Source organism: Phasianus colchicus, chromosome Z (genome assembly GCF_987193195.1).
Source record: "Phasianus colchicus chromosome Z, bPhaCol1.hap1.1, whole genome shotgun sequence".
NCBI classification, from domain to species: Eukaryota; Metazoa; Chordata; class Aves; order Galliformes; family Phasianidae; genus Phasianus; species Phasianus colchicus.
In genome coordinates, this window is record NC_143476.1 from 90,764,628 (window position 1) to 90,778,762 (window position 14,135).

At 53.2% G+C, this 14,135-nt stretch overlaps 1 protein-coding gene across 2 annotated transcripts in view; it reads left to right on the forward strand.

The window, feature by feature from the left end:
* The first annotated feature begins 19 nt into the window (after positions 1-19).
* The window catches only part of CTIF (cap binding complex dependent translation initiation factor), a 95,334-nt gene continuing 81,218 nt past the window's right edge, over positions 20-14,135 (forward strand). Inside the window, exons 1-2 of one of the 2 annotated variants that reach the window (XM_031597096.2) lie at positions 20-321; positions 2,816-3,037. The gene's annotated coding sequence lies outside the window, so the exon portion shown is untranslated. The remainder of the gene's footprint in view (positions 322-2,815; positions 3,038-14,135) is intronic. The other variant, XM_031597097.2, reaches the window with a different exon arrangement.

Here is a 14,135-nt window from a genome sequence, read left to right on the forward strand (position 1 = left end):
ATCGGGTCGCCACGGCAACCCAAAACCACGGCAGAGAGCACCACTGGGATGTGATTCGGCCGGCTCCTCGTGCCGGCGGTGCGGGCAGCACGGCACGGCGGCGGCTGAACGCGGGGCGCGGCCGCAGGGCAGAGCCGGGCTCTCAGCGCAGATCCGGGCACTCGGAGCCGCCCCGCCGCCTACAGCTCCCGGCAGGGCCCGCGCGGGGCGGGGCGGGGGGCGGGCGGTACGTCAGGGCCCGGCACTGCCCGGCTCCTCCGGCGGAGCTGCTGCTGGCGGCCGGGCGGCGCCCCTCCCGCCGGCCTGGAGCGCTGCCATCCGGTAACGGGGGGCGGGCGCGGCCGCGTGGGGGGACCGGGCGCCGCGCGGAGGGGTGGGGGCGGCGGGGGGCGGCGGGGCTTTGTGAGCGTGGCCGCGCGGGCTCCGTGCCCTGCGGCGGGGCGCAGCGGGCCGCCCGCCCGGCTCGGGGCGCCGCTCCCCCGGATTCCCTTTCCCGCGACGTGCCGCCCTCCGGCCCCGTGCCGCTGTGTCTGTAAGGACGTGACGACGGCTGACAGCCGCCGGCTCTGTCCGAGCCCGGAGAGGGGGAGGGGGGGGGCTCACGGGGGAGGGGTCCGCGCGGCGGCCGGGCGGTCGCGGTGCCGCACGGATCGGTCCGTTGCGGTCGTTTTTTCCCATCTGCGGGGATCGCCCCGCGGTGCGTGCGGGCGGCGGCCGTGCGGTTCTGCTCCCGTTGCAGAGCGGCAGCCCCGACCCGCAGTGCTGCAGAGCCGAGGCCGGGCTCCCCCTGCACGTGCGGGGAGGAGGCCGTGAGCGCCCGGCGCGCCCCGCTGCACCCCGGCTGAGCTTGCTTCCCTTTGTCTTGCCCGCGCTGCCTGCCTTCTCGCGTGCCGCCCTTCCAGCACCGCTCGGCTGGGCGCTCGGGAGGTCGCCGCCGGCAGAGAAACGTGCGGAGGTGGCACGGGCGCTGAGCCGCCTGGCTCCGTCCTGTCCCCACCCAGACGCGCCGCAGCGTGGCCGGCTGGTCGCAGAACCGCGGGACTGTGAAGGCGGCAGAAAACCTCCGGCATCCCCAATGCAACCCCAGCGTGCCCGTCCCTCGGCCATAGTCACACCCCTAGGATGGGTTTCTGCTGTTGGATGCCGTCACAGCACCCTGTCAGAGCTCTACCGAGCTGGGAAAACCGCAGTCTGGGACAGATCTATGCTCTTTCTGCCTTGTCCTGGGCAGCTCGGGCTGCGTTTGCATTTAAATCACATTCCTCTGGCTGTTTGTAGCATAGGCCCTTCTGCAGTACCTGCACCTGTAGGCTCTGCAGATGCCCCATGCCACATTTAAGGTGTTTTAACATCGCCCAGCTCCTCTTGTTGTCCTTTCTCAGACCAGAAGTTGCTTTTAAGAAGCAGAATGATGCCACGTCACATCCACGTGTAGCAAAACGGCACATCTCAGCGGAGCTGCAGGAGGAAGCCCGGCACCCGGGGCTCTCAGAGTCCTTCCTGAGATGAGCTGAGCCCGGTGCTGTGCTGGCAGAGGGAGCAGGGAGCTGTCTGAGGTGGCTCCTTGCTCTCACACTTGCTGCTGGAGCTGAGTCAGCCCTGCATGCTAAGCCTGGCAGCTCAGCCCTGGGATGGGAATGGTCCACAGGCAGTTCCTCCTTCGCACAGTGATGTGCAAAGCATGGAAACATAATCTGTGGTTGTTGTCCCTCGCGGGCTGTGGGAGGGAGATGAGGAGATGCCCTTCAGCACTTGCTCATGCTTTCTGAACTTTGTTGGCAATAGCTGTGCCACCCTGACCCTCCTCTCTATTCCCAGTTTTGGGGTTTGTCCCCCTTCCTCGCAGCACCTATCCTTTCCCCTGCTCTTTTCTAATGGGAGCAAGGTGAGATTGCAGCAGTTAGCACCAGTTGCATTTCTGCCCATATTCTGTACGGAGTTGCAAGCAGACCCTCCTGAAACCTCTGTATGTTTGTATTCCTGCTGCTGGAGCGAGCCTCTGGCTGAGTCCTGGCATTGGTTTAGCAGAATCAAACATTCACATTGCGTGTGACATCAGTAGGTTTCAGAGTTAGCCGTCCTCTGGTGCGTTTGGGGCAGCTCAGGCTGGAGCTTTCTGTTTAGAAGATGTGTGGTGTTGTTAGGGCTTATGGGCAGGTATTGTGCATAAATACTTCAGGTTGTCCTTGTGAAACTCCTTGGAGAAGTTCTGCTCCACGAGTGTCATTACTGAGTCATCAGGAGTGAAGGGCCAGCACTGCTAGCCAGGAATTGCTGTTCATTTGGGAGAATGGCCATTTTATTTATATTTTTATACAAATTGAAATAATGTTGCTTGAGTGTGTACTTACAGGCATTTACAATATAGATGCCTCGCTGCTGACCCGAATTGAAATTCATTTCAGGCTGAGATGGAGATGCCATTGGGTATTTTTAAACTATTTTTGCATCCAACCACCAACTTCCCTGCTGAAACAAAGCAGTTACTGTAGAATAGAATTGTAGGGTGGTTTGAGCTGGAAGGGAGATTTAAAGGCCGTCAGGTCCAACTCCCTGCAGTGAAGAGGGACACACACAACTCCATCAGGTTTTAGTTCTTCTTTGGGGTCATCTGTAGCCATGCAAGGCTCCGAGGACCACATGGTGGCCAGGAGTTCTTTGTGCTTTGGGAAGGGCATTGCTTCCATTCTCTCTGCTCCTCCATCCCCCAGCCTCTTTCCCCCAGGGGGCAGAGACAGCAAAAGGACCAAACCCAACGAACTGGTTTCTCCATGGCAGGGGGAGCTGTGGTGACCCACCTCTACTTCTCACTCAGGTCTCTGTAGGACCACATCCCGCCTCACCCCTCTGCAAGGAGCCTGCTGTTGGAGCATCTCACAGTGTGCAGCAATTTGTGGAGGGCGTCAACGACTCTTTTAATTGGCCTGATTGCAAGTAAGCCTTCCCCTTCCTTCTGGAGCTGTCAGAGGGACAGGCGTGCACAGCAGACACACAGCTGCCCCCGGCTTCCTGCATCCTGCAACAAGGAGCAAGCCAGGTACGCCGTGCTTTGTCCTTAGCATCCAAAGCTGATGGATTTGGTGGCAGCTGGAGGCTTTGCGCTGGTACATATTTCATTAAATGACATTTTTTGTCTTTTTGCACAATGTGTTGTGATGTCGGGTCAGGGCTGGAGTGTGGAGCTGCCTCTGTCCAACCAGCTCCACTCACAGGGATGGAGGTCACCCTGTGCTCAGCCAAGAGGTCTGGGCTGTCAGATTGAGGACTGTCGCTTTGGGGGACGTCAGTTTGAGGGCTGACAATTTGGACGATGTTGCTTTAGAGGATGGCAATGTTAGGAGCATGGGTTTAGTGGTTTGGGGGTTCTCTGTATGGGGGATGTCACTTTTGGGGGATATCACTTTGGGGACATCATTTACCCATACGGAACTTTGGAAAGGGTGGAAGCTTGCACCGTCACAGCAGTGGTGTGGTGGTCTGGCCAAGGAAAACCCCCTAGCCGAGCCCTAAATCCTGCAGCACGCCAGCAATGCAGGGCTTTGTTAAAACCCTGAGGTGCTGGCTGTCCTTCCCAGGCTTTGAGTATTGGTGGGGCACACAGCCTGTTTCCAGGAATCAGCCCAAAGGAGCACACTGAGTGGCCTTTTTTCTTCATATGCATTACGTGAGGTGAAAGATTTATTTATTGAGGGGCAGTAGCCACTTCAAACTGAGGCTTCTTTCCCATTTCTGTGCTTTTTTTACTGTTATTATTTTGTTTACAGAGATGAGGTTTATGCAGTCAGATGGGATTTCGCTTGTTGTTCCTCCAGAAATGTTTCAACCCCGGGATTGATTTCAGCCAAATTGGACAGAGGAATGCAGATCAGATGCTTTAAGGAAATGGGTGGAAGAGGGAAATCCCAATTTCTTCCTGCCCACAGGGAGGGGCTGCAGCAGTGATGTTGGCTGGGTGCAGGTGGGTAACCTTGGTGACACCCAGTGGGATTTGAGGTTTATGGTGGGGCCAGCTCTAAGCCTCACAAAATGTTTTTTAAGCAAAAAATCCAGGCTGAGCCCAAATAAGGAGTCAGCTGTAGGGATACTGCTGGAGATCTAAACCTGGTCCCCTCCATCAGCTGGCAGCAGGGATTTTCTGTGCCCTGTGGGACACCTCATTATGGCCTCTTGTGTTATGGCAGCACTTTGGGGCACTGAACCTACTGATACTGAAAAAACCCACTCCAAAGAGCTGTTAGTCCAAGATATGGCCCCAAATCTCTGAATTCAAGAGGATTTTCCATGTCTAACCCTCTTTGCATCACCTGCCATCTGAGTAGGCGGCAAGGATGTGCCGCGATTGGCACTGCACAGAGCAGAAGTTGTAAGCCCTTGACGGGATTTATGGAACAGGACAGCACCTGGGTGTACTGCCTAGCTGTCTGTGGGGTGCTAATGGGGAATGGGAGCATCCTGGTGTAGGAGCTTCTCACTGAGGTGTAGCATGGTGGCTTTTCGACAGAGAATTGTAGAATCGTAGAGCCATGGAATGGTTGGGGTGGAAGGGACCTAAGGGATTGCAGAACTTTAGAATGGTTGTGTTGGAAGGGACCTGCACAACCATGGGCCCTTGGTGGTCATCTTCACTGGATGCAGGGCTTGGAGCTGCTTGGTGGACACCAGATTCAGAAGAGCTGAATGGGAAGCCATGCCCTGTGCTGCCTTCTTGGTGACGGCTGTTACTTACAGCTGCAGTCTGGGGCCACCTGCTCTGCCCTTCCCTTTCTGCCATCACTACTTGCACTTTTTTTTTTTTTCTTTCTTTTTTCTTCTGGGGATTCTGTTCCTTGTCAGCTCGCAGAACGATTTTCTTTACTCTATTTAGGGCTGTGGGGGAGGAAGTGACTCAGCCATTCCTCTCTTGTCTCTGCACAGTCATCCCTGCCGGCTGGGCTCTGCTCCCCGCACACCTCACCGTATGAGTGCTCCATGCAACAGCAGCCCGTCTGCTTCCTCACCCCATGTTTGGGTGAGAAAAGGCACGTTTTGGGGGCGGACGATGTGCCAGGCGTATCCTCACAGCACGCTGCTTGAAGAGAACAAGCTGCCAGCCTGGGGACCTGCGAGCCCTGATAGCAGCAGAGGGGAACGGGCTTGTGTGGGGTCATTTGGAGAGAACTGATGGCACGCCACGTGCTGCCTTGCAAGAAAAAGAGTGCATTTGTTTCAGGTTAATTGTTGTCTTTTGCTGGAAGCCAACACCGCTGGCTGCAGCATCACTTTGCTCTGAGGGGAACTTAGAAACCCAGCCTACCCAGAGTCCTTCCTCTCCCCACCAAACCCAAACTCTCAAACCCAGAAGGCGTTTTTGACCTGCTTGGGAAATTCTGCATCCCTTTGTTTATGACTTTCAGCTCCTGGGTCGTCTCTGGCTTGCGTGCCTTTGTTCCTCAATGGCTTTAGCAGGAGGACTGCTGATGCTTCCTAGCTTGTCCTCACCTTTGGTCTGTGATGCAGGCAGCAGGGACTTGACCCCGCTTTGACAGCGCTGGATTTTGGGGAGTGGTGAATTTTAGGCTTTCGCAGGTTTTTGGTGAGAGTTCTGATGCTGAGCAGCTCCTGTAGGTGGCAGAGGCATCTCTTTGAATTCCCCATAAAAGGTCCTTGGTGACCCCAGGATTTCGCAGTAAAGAGCAAAGAGCTGAGGACACGAGTTACATGTCACCTTTACTGAGATCTGTTGAAGCAGACCCGTCCAGTTTTGTCAGATGTTTCTGGATACATTGTGGTTGCCATGCAGGAGGCACGTTTCCCCTGTTCCTCACGTGGCTTTTGTCTCGTGGAGCTGTGTACCAGGGAGGTTACAAAGGGGAGGCTTTCTGATGGCAGTGCTGGCTGTAATGCACAAGTTGAATGGGAGATGCTTATAAATATCTAGTTTCCCAGGAAACTAGCAATAGGAGACGAAGTAATGGTTCGGGTTGGATATTAAAAGAAAATTCTTCTCTGAAGAGCTGTCAGGCATTGACACAGGCTGCCCAGGGGGGTGGAGGGGTCCACATCCCTAGAGGTGTTCAAGAACCATGGAGATGTGGCACTTGAGAATATGGTCAGTGGGCACAGGGGGGTGGGTTGGGCCTGGGGATCTCTGACATCTTATCCAACCTTAATGGTTCAAGGGCTTTGTGATTCCAGCCTGCTTGGTGATAAGTTGATCAATGCTGGTGGCTGTGGAACTGGGAAATTTGCAGCTATTTGTACAGAGATGGCAGGCTGTGCTGTGGAGCTGAGGCTGGCCATCACCAAGCTGTGATGCTTTCAGGAAGCCAGCTGGGGTTTGGTTTGCTTGTGCCCAACATTTTTATTTTTATTTTTTCCTCCTTAGAATTCCAAACAAATCATGTAGCTGTCCAAGGCCATTCATTACTTGGCATGTTGTTGTTCAGCAGCATAACTGTTTTGGCATTTGTTGACTCTGCTGTGCTCCCCTTGAGTTCCACATCACCCTGTGACGCGAGTGACAAGACATGGCCATGTCCTTGCAGTGCTTACGGTAACTCAGGCCACATCAGCTCTCTCCTGAGCATCTGCATCTATTGATTAAAACATTAGGAGGAGTGTCAGCTTGGAAGTGATGCATTTGATTAGGCAATTATTTTAACAAAAAAGCAGCGAACTCTTGATTCCAAATGCGTGAGAAATGGTAGCTGTTGCATTGTGATTTGCTGGAGAGAGGTTGGGGCACAGGGCAGCATCAGAGCATTGCTTGGGAGGGTGAGGGAGGGGTTGGCAGGCTGAACATCAGCCTTGAGCACAAGGGTCTTCTGCACAATCCAGGGGTAATATGGGAAATATCTGTGTGTTTTTAAGGAGTTCTCTTGCTCTTTGGGCAGGGATCTGTAGTGACTGTGGGGAAGTAAAGGTTGCATGAAGCATCCCTGGGGCAGGTTGGTGTGTAGGGTAGGGGCTGTGTGCTGGGTTGAGAGCTCCTGCAGTAATGTGTTCACTTCCTACAGCATCACGTAGGGCTGGAGGTTGGGCTGCAGGGTTGCACAGCCAAATTGGAGACAGCTGATGGCTCTGCCATGGTACAGATGGTGAGGAAGCAAGAGGAGGGGCAGGACAGCATGCACATCCTCCCCTTTGGTCTCCCTTTCCTGTTTGCTTGGGCCAATTTCAGACATCTGGAGGTGAGCTCAGCCAAATTTCTGCTCCAGGGCTGGAGCTGGGACCTTTTCATCTCCTCGTGCCATGCCTTAAGGCTGCTGGGATGGCAGAGCTGGTGTGATCCAGCCTGGAGGAAGAGATGGATAACATGAAACCTCCAGCTCCCTTTGCATGGGGAAAAGCTTGTACGTGCCTTATAGTGAGGTCATCCTCCTTGCTCCTGGCTTTCTGGAGCTTGAGCCTTCACTTGTTGTGCTTTTGAGCTCTATGCTGACCTGAGCCTTTCTCCCAGAGCTCAGCCTACACCTCCTGGCTGCTTGCCTCTGGGAAGAAGTTTCTTCTGGCTTTGATGAAGTGGGAGGAGAGACCTTGTGCCTTGTTGTGAAAGCCTGTCCCTGGTTTAAACCTTGTGCCTGGCTTTATTGGCTCCGTGGGGATGTTGCCACTTTATGGCAGTGCAGCAGCTCTCGTGGGCATGTGTGCCTCTGAGAAAGCTTATCACCAGCTGACCTAATTATGATAATCTTGCTCTTTCCCTGTTAGTGCAGGGTTCACCGGCTCTTCCTCCAAGCTGCTGCTTGATTTCCTGTCATTCCTTTGATATTATTGTCCATTCCCTCAAGCCAGGCAAGCCAAAGAGCAGGAATTCTCTCCTGCTCAGTGGCACACCTGTGAATCACCTCTCCTAGCCTCGTTGGACACCCCACTGTGTCCAGCTGGGCCTTTTGGCACCTCACTGCATGACCCTGCAGCCACAGTGGGCCAACCCCACCTCGTCCCACCCTTCATCACAGCCCCATTTTGTTCCCCAAGCACACGTGTGCTGGATGATGTCCTCCCTCTGCCTGAGTTATGGGTGGGAATGCTGTGCTGTGTTGGAGCTCCCTGCCCTGCTCGTGGTTGCAGGGTTGGTTTGTGCACCATCTTTGGTCCTCCTGCTGCCCTGCTCCCTGCCCACCCCCTTTGCAGAAGGGTTGGTTTGGGCACTGACAGGGGCTGGTTACTTCCAGAAGGTGCCGTGTTCTCCTCCAGCAGGGCAGGGATTTGCAGCATGTCAGCAGGATTTAACAGCACCATCAGCATGGATAAATGGAGGCCAGCCTGGGAGATGGAGAGCAAAACAGCAAAGCCTTGCATCTTGGGTGAGTTCAGTCCCAAACAGCTGTTTCTCCCCAACATCTGAGGAGGCCCAGCAGTACAGCTGGGCAGACAGCAGACATTTATAGCCCTGTGCCCCGTGCCGGGCAGAGCTTAGTGATAAGCCCTGTGCTAAAGCACCTGATGGGATCAACGAGGTTAGCAGCTCCTTGACAGCACTGCCTGCAAACAGCAAGTCAGCACCACACCCGAAACCTGTTTTTTTTCCCCCCTGTTCTGTTCAGTATCCTGGAAGGGGACAGGGGAGCAGTGTGCAGGCATCAGCTGGGCTGTATCTGCAGCAGGGTTGCTGCGGCCTTGCTGCTATCTGTGGCAGAGTAAATATTTTCATTGCAGCCCCACGAGGAGCTCCTCATGCTGAACCACACACATCTCCATGAGCAGAGAGCCTGAAAAAGCAATTGGGGCTGCATCAGTCCACGCTCCCTTCAGGGGTGGGATGGGGGTCTTCCCATTTCCCTCTTATTTAAGTTAAATAAAAAAAAAAAGAAAAAGTGACACATTTGACGCTTGCCTGAAGTTCCTGTGTGTTTCTAGCTGCTAACACGCATGAATTGCAGCAGTACATGAAATGATCTGCTCAGTGCTGGGTGTGCCCCACGTTATCCTCACGTACTCTGAGCTCTCCTACACAGGAGAATCGGGGATGAGAATAAGGAATTGGTGGTAAGTGTGGGGTTTTTATTAATTTTATTGTATTTTTTCTATTAATTGACCCTTGGAAGAATTGCTCTGACCGAGGTGGCTGTGAGGAACAAGGGGGGGTATGAGGGTTTTTAGCTGTGCTCAAGATGGAGCTGTTTGATTTCATTGGAAGATCACTGGTTGCAAATAGCACCAAGTTGAGGTAGCTAGTCCAATCCAAAGCAGAAGGTGTTGGATGGTTTTGCACTGCTGAATGGAAAGCAGCGGAGGAACAAAAGCAAAACTCCTTTATTTAGAAGGACCAAACCCTGCAAATAGGGAGAATTCTTTCCAACGCTTTGACTTGACCAAACTATTTAAAACTCACCAAGCTGAACTGGGCTGCTGGAAAACAAGTGATGTGACTTTTTTTTTTTTTTGGTTTTTCTTTCCCCTCCCCTTCTTTTGCCATTAATTGCTCAGAATAGAACTCCAGTGGGACTGGGAGAACCCAGCACCAAGCCCTAGCATTCCCTGTGCCACTCAGCATCCAGGTGCTGGGTCAGTAATGCTGTTTGTTTGCATTCCTCCCACTTTCCTATACAGTCTCCAAGTGCTCACAGTAAGCCAAGGTTGGACGCAGGGTTTGTTTTCTTGGCCAAATGTACTGTATCGTTTATTCCAGAAGTGCCTTTCTCAGTCTCTTCATAAGCTTAGCTGCTTCATCTGTGGCTCTGTTGTATGCTGTTAACAGTTGCTTGAATAAGCAAATTCCATTTTACCTTTTTTTTTTTCCTTTTTTTTTCCTAAATGTACTTTGGCTAAAAAGGTGCTAAGTACTCTGGGTGCTGTATTGGCTTCTCTGAGGTCAAAGATGCCTGAGCAGCAGGCTCCCTGCCACGGTGCTCCTGCTGAAGCTGCAGATGGTTCTCCCCAGGACCAATGTAAAACTACACTGAAGATGTGCCTCTGAGCTTTTGTCATAGAGTCATGGCATGGTTGGGTTGGAAGGGACCTCACAGCCCCCCCAGCCCCACCCCTGCCATGACCTGTCTGCCCTACACCAGCTCAGGCTGCCCATGGCCCCATACACAGCCTTGGATACCTCCAGGGATGGGGCACCCACATTCCTCTGGGCAGCAGTGCTGGGGTCTCACTGCCTCTGAATATAGAAATTTCCCCTGCAGTCTAAATCTCATACCTGCTGTGGGAATTGGACCTGGGCACCATTGGACCAGGGTGTGGTGGAGTCACCATTCATGAAGGTGTTCCAGAATCATGGCCGTGGTGGGCATGGTGGGTATGGGTTGAAGTTGGGCTTGGGGATCTTGGACTTTCATGGTCCTGTGATTCTGTGAGCTGGTTGGGTTATGAGACAAACTTATCAAAATAAGTATTTCTGGCCAGTCTGTGTTTGTAGTAAACACACCCCGTTTGGGTTGCCTGTAGGTAATCCCCAGGTCAGTCCTTTACAGCCCTTGTATTGGGACGGGTTGCCAGCTTGCCAGCCAGGTTGAGCTGCTCCCTGCAGGCAGCTCAGTGTTTCCCCAAACACTCCCTTTTCCACTCAAGAGTTAAAGTTTGCTTTGAGATTATCTGAGCTGCTTCAATGAGCTTGACCTTGGATGAGAAGCAAGCAAACAAGGCGTGGGTGCCAGGTCAGGGTGCTGGTTGTGCCTGTTCCTTCCCATGAGCCACATCCCTATGAGTTTGAAGCCAAAAAGGCTGTGGGTTTGTATCTTCTGTGACACTTCCCTTGGTTTTAGCCCAGCTAGGGGGAGGTGACAACAGTCCCCAGCCCCAACGCTGCTCTCTGCTTCTGGCTCTGGGGTTTCAGCCCATCCCACATAGGCCAAAGTAATGGGGCTTGGAGAGAAAGGTGAGATGTAGGGCTTTGTAGGAAGGGAACACCTGGGTAGCTGGGACAGCAGTGACATGGCTGCTTTCCTGGGGGTGCCTCCTTCCAGGAGCCAGGGACTGCAGCAGGTGAGCAAATAGCCCCAGATCTGTGTTTTACAGGTGGCTGTAGAGACACACATGCCCTCTAACCAGTTATTTGCAATAATGACATAGATAAGCAAAATGTACTCATCCTGTTTGTCACCTACATTTGCTTCACATTAATGAAAACCTTCCCGTCCTTACCCATCCGCTGGGACTTCTCTGAGCTGAGCTTCATTTACCTTGTATTAATCAAACCCAGTGATCCCCTGGGTGATACGCATCGCTGCACCGACACTTGCAGCATCATCACCAGTGGGATGAGCAGGAGGTGGCACTGCAGGGACCAGCAGGGCTTTGGGGACACGCATGGTGACTGCTGTGCCAGTCTGGAAGAGACTGCACAAACAGATGCACTTTCAGCCCCAAAACAAAGGCTGGTGACTGGCCAGTATTGCATTAAAATTCCTGTCTAGGGAGTTCCCCCGCTTGATATTTGTGGGATTGGTTCATTGAAGGATGTGGTTGGTTCGTTGAGGGATGGGGTTGGAACATTGAGGGATGGGGTTGGAACATTGAAGGATGGGGTTGGAACATTGAAGGATGGGGTTAGATCATTGAAAGATGGTATTGGGTTGTTGAAGGTTGAGGTTGGATTGTTGAGGGGTGGGGTTGGAACACTGAAGGATGGTGTTAGATCATTGAAAGGTGGTATTGGGTTGTTGAAGGTTGAGGTTGGACTGTTGAAGGATGGGGTTGGTTCATTAAAGACTGGTTCGTGGAAAGATGGGGCTGGTTCATTGAAGGATGGTGTTGAATTGTTGAGGGACTGTGTTGGTTCATTGGAGGACACGTCCCAGTGGGGTGCAGTAGGACAGGTTCTGAGCTGTGGGATTGATGGTATATGGCCAGGACATCCTGCTGTTCTCAGCACCTGGAGTTTCCCTGCTGGTCACAGTGAGCTGTGGCCTCTTCCCAAAATGTCGTTGGAGCAATGTTGGTGGTCCAGCTGAGTTTCACATTTGCTCTTGGAATTACTGTTGGAAGATCCATGGGAGAACGTTCAGGTTATGCTGTGCTTCTTCACAGGTTGAAAAAATGGATATAGGGTCATTAATAGTGGAAGGTCATTAATGCCAGGTGGCATTTGTTATCTATGGGGAACAGAGAGCAGGTGTGACCCACCCCTGTAGTGGTGGAGAAAATAATGAACCAGTGAATCGAACCCTCGGTTTCCTACAAAATGGCCCAGAGGGTGGATGCCAGTGGTCTGGGATATGGCAAAGCTGTGCCTTTTAGGCTGGTCCATTCTCAGGGAGCCAGGTTTGTTGGGATTATTCATCAGGTTGGAATAGAAGTCACTTCTGTGAAATGCGATCACTTCTCTGGATGGAAGCCTGCTGTCTGGAGCACATCCAGACCATGGCACAGATTGAGAACGGAGCGAAGGAGGACACTGTCAGCCCCAGGGAAGGGAAGGATTTGGCAGCCAGCTCAGGTCAGATGCGCCCCAATGTGCAAGGGTCAGACACTGTGCCATGTGTCCTACCCCAGGGATAGGTGAAATAAATCCATAGGAGACCTTTCCTTGTTCTGTCTGTACAGAACTGCCCGTTTTCCCGATTCTTGTTCTTTTCCACTAAAATGTTTGCAAGGTCTTGTGGACATGGGCGTCCTGGCTGCTGCTTTCTTTCAGTCGTCTCTTAGCACTGAAGGCATTTAAAGACTCAGAAAAGCTCCTGGGGGCAGAGCAGGGGATGCACTCCTCTGCACTGGGGTGAGCTGCATCCCTGAGATGCAGGGAGTGCTGATTGCCATTGTGTGTTGGAAGGGGATGGGTGCCCTCCATGAGGTCACCACGCTGCTGCGGGGATCGCCATGCCCTGCTGACATCCCCACGGGGGATGGATGTGTCTTTTAGGATTACGGGGCTTTTCACTGCACAAGTGCCCATTATGTTGCCTCAGTGCCCAGAAAGAAAAGATTTGCTTTCTGATAATGGTCCCCCTTCGGTTATTTGCAAAAGACCTTATGTGCAGGGGTGAATGAGCGTGGGGTAGGAATGTGTGGTTGAATGTATGGAATAAGTCTGCAAGGGGTGTTTAACACACACACTGGGAGCAATGTGGCACTGGGATGGGGGACACACTCTCTGCTAGCCGAGGAATTTTGCACTGTGAGGGTGCAGATGCCCTCTCCGTGCATACAAGGAGAATACCTTCCTGGTGTGCCCGGGATCCCACGTCTGCTCTCCTTTGATTCATTGTTGGGTTTTCCCTTTCTTTTTCTCACAGCACCCAGCACACACCAAAGGTACCATCCTCCCCGCAGGCAGGAAGGCGCACAGACTTGACATAATGGAGCACACAGCTGTGACGTAACTCGAGGCTTTTTGTTTGTGAGGGTGAAGAGGGGTTTGGTTTTGTGTAGCAAGGGGAAAACATCCACCCTCCCCCCAGCTGCAGGAGATCTCTTGTGGCAGCGAAGCAAGCAGGGATCTGCCTCTCCGTGCTCCCTTCTGCCTTGGGTCGCTACATCGGCAGCTGGTTTGGGTCAGATCCTGTGCCCTTTTGTACTTGGCACCCTCCTGGCTTTGTCTTCCTGCTACCAAGGTCGGTGGTGTTGGGGTGGGGGTGGCGAGGAGGTCAGGTGAGGTGAACCCCTCCTGTCTGCAGCCATTTGGGGACATTTCTCAGACCGCAGATGTTGCGCGGTGGCACCTGGACCCTATGGCGCAGCACAAGAGGATTCTTGCCTCATATCCTGGGAGCAGAGCTGGCGCTTTGGAGCCCCACACAGCAGGGAGCTCCCCCTCCTCCTTCCTCGTTGTTTGTGTTTATTCTAATGGGAATGGCTCCGTCCTGATTCACGGTGGCACCCGCCTGCTCGGTGACATGCCGGGCACGTCGATGGCACCGAGATGTGGCAGCTGCTGGGCGTCTCAGCTGTCATTGGGGCTTTTCTGCATCGCCAGGTAGCAGAAACCAAAGGAGATGATGAAATATAGCGAATGCTCAGCCAGCCGTGGCTGCAGCCATACCGAAAAGCCTAAAGCCGGATCCAGCAGCAGCCGCTCGCTGCAAGGTGTTCGGGGCTTAATTAGAAAAGAATCAGCTCCGAGATGGAACCGTTTGCAGTGCTGTGCTTTACGTGCTGTCATCCTGAAGGATACTGGAGCAGCGAATCCGAAGCCTGCACGTGATGCTTGTCTGAGATGTGGTGATACCTGAGTGCAGTGTTCCTACTTCTCCATGGCAACTGCTGCT